The following is a 2,646-nucleotide window of genomic DNA, read 5'->3' as shown; positions in this document are numbered from 1 at the left end:
ACAATGTGGGTGCAACGTACTTATGCGCAAACCCGGTTTTTCATTCACGCATGAAACATGTTGCACTTGCCTACCACTTCATTCGCGAGATGGTACAGTCTGGTTTCCTCCGTGTTTCCCATGTCTCCTCCAAAGACCAGCTCGCTGATGCTCTGACAAAACCGGTCTCACGCAGCACACTGGCTATCAACTCGTCCAAGATGGGACTCTCTACTGGTCGTTCATCTTGAGGGGGCGTATAAAGATATTCTTATATCTCTGACTATGTCAACTACATATTCTCGTATATATTGGAATCAATGTCTAAGGGTTTACTCTACTTCGTATATATACAGCTCTTGTACTTCACGTTCTTTATCAATTCAATATAACATTCTTCTCTATAAAGCTTTGCTCGGTAAATGTTTTGTTTGGTTTGAGTTTTGTAAAATGTTTGAAATCTGCTTCGCTTTTTATAGCAAGTTTATGAGTGAATCTTTGGACTTTATCGTCATTTAACAGTTGATAATTAGTTGTTCTCGAATACGATCCGAAACATTATTATTAACTAGGTGCATAGTCCCCGCGCAAGCGCGGGGTCGACTATATTATAGGTGTATTGTATAGTTTTGTTTACTGTATTGTATAGTTTTGTTTACTGTATTGTATAGTTTTGTTTACGAGATTTTATTGTTTTTTTGTCTATAATGTGATTGATGGGACTTTGGATATTACATAGGTTGATGAGTTTGATATAAGAATGAACGACGAAGTCATATGTTGAAATTTTTATATCTTATATGTTCAAAGTTGAGGGTGATGGAACTTGTTAGTGTTTACTTAGGTAGTTGTTTGTATATAAATCAAATAATACATGGAAAAATATAATAAAATTGGATTTAAAATGTTAGGGTTTCAAAATAACTAGGCCTTGAATCTGTGGTTTAGTCTAATACTGAAAAAACTGTTAGGACTTCAACTCATTTTTTCTCTATGTCGGGAATGTGGGCACTAATTTCCCGATTCATGTAGGTAAAATTGTTTCTTAGTTTGTGAGATTGAAAAGCGTAGATTGATTTTAAGCATGATTGATGAGAGGTTTACTTGCATCAGCTTCTTCTGCCGTGGGTGTTGAGTTTCGTCGGCGCCAGATGTTAGACATGCAAGAGAGAAGATCTGAATATGTTAATTTCGTGTTTTGTTTTTTCTTCTCTCGTGTTTTGTGGGTTCCACTCTCTGCTCAGGCTGTACAAAAGATGAAGTCTGGCTAGGCTGTCTCACTTCTCTGAAGTATTCCCTTGATTAACCTCTCCCACCAACATCTATCTTCTGATTCTGTCTTGAAGTCGAGGAGCTTCCAGAAAAATTAGCTTCCATCTGCTGTTCCGCTTGGAATGGAGAGTTCTGAAATGCCGCATAAAAAACATATTGACAAATAACTAATGATTGTCAACAACTATCACTATACTAAATAGAAAATAAATCAAGGTTTTTTGTTCTGCACAAACTAAAATCTTACAACAGGGTTGTCACGGTCTTTTTTCAGGAGCAAGATCTTTTTCTTCCCAGAAACCATAGTCAATGCAATTCTTGGGAGAGAGCTATCCATGACAGAGGCTAAAGTTGCGTAGATGAAAAAATAGATCAGAAACACAGTAGATTTTTTCAGATAAGGAAAATATGGGATAAGTTGTTGACTAATTACCAGTTTCAGTTGTTGGTATGTCATTCCACTTGAATTTGCCTGATTGTAATCTTGCTTGGAGCTGCCAAATATGCTATGTTTACCAATTTCTAGGTTTGTGTTCGCAATCACTTGGAGCACCTAGCAACCTCAAAACGATCGACTTTCACAATGAAATCAGCTTTCAAAGATGGCATGTAATGATTAGCACGTCCGACGGGAGTAAACCCATGAATCACGGAATCTGCAAATAGTATTATCCAACAATGAATCAGGAAATAAATTAAAACAATTATGTTAAATAAGTGTGATAGATCGAAGATTAACTTACCTTTTCATCGAGGAAAAAAACCGTGATTCCCACAAACTCTCTGTCTTTCTTGAAGTTCAGGGAATCCCAGAAGCGGAGGAAGCCATAAGCTATGCTCTGACTACTAAGTCCAAGACGGAGAGACTCGAAGGTTGAGTGACGGACGCCAGGACGCCGGTTTGACGAACTGGAGAGGCAGAGAGAAACATTTTCTAGAAGATGGTTAAAGCTAAGAGGAATCAATGAGTTTTGTGGAGATGCAGATTGAGTTCATCAAAAGATGAGAATCATATATATATAGTTTACAGAGGGGCTACAAATCAGAAACATTTATGATCAAGCGATTTAAGATGGAGACATGAAGAGTTCACCGGTGAAAAAATAGATTACGAACATACACACGGCGCAACTCTGTAACTCAGACTTGTTTGAGACAACGATGAAAAGAACTCATATTAAACTACAACAGTTTACAATATAGGAAAACCATAATTGTTGCAAACTTAAGTTTTTTTTCATATAACGTGATGAATCCCATTTAAAAAAGAAATCCATAACACACTTGTAGGACCGACCCACAGAGGAAGCCGAAGAAGCAAGGGCTTCCGATCTTCATAAATATATATTAGGTTCGGCCATCAATGTACAAAGGTATCAGTTAGCTTAGTGGTAT

At 37.3% G+C, this 2,646-nt stretch overlaps 1 long non-coding RNA gene across 1 annotated transcript; it reads right to left on the bottom strand.

Annotated features, from left to right (window-relative positions):
* Positions 1 to 612: 612 nt before the first annotated feature.
* Positions 613 to 2,025, bottom strand: LOC125584375. The gene is made up of 3 exons (XR_007321308.1): positions 1,685 to 2,025; positions 1,499 to 1,596; positions 613 to 1,383 (listed from the first exon to the last, which is right to left on the bottom strand). It is a non-coding gene; the product is annotated as an uncharacterized LOC125584375 (long non-coding RNA).
* Positions 2,026 to 2,646: the final 621 nt, after the last annotated feature.

This window comes from Brassica napus, chromosome C3, assembly GCF_020379485.1.
Source record: "Brassica napus cultivar Da-Ae chromosome C3, Da-Ae, whole genome shotgun sequence".
In the NCBI taxonomy this organism is placed as follows: domain Eukaryota; kingdom Viridiplantae; phylum Streptophyta; class Magnoliopsida; order Brassicales; family Brassicaceae; genus Brassica; species Brassica napus.
This window is presented reverse-complemented; position numbering and strand designations above follow the sequence as displayed.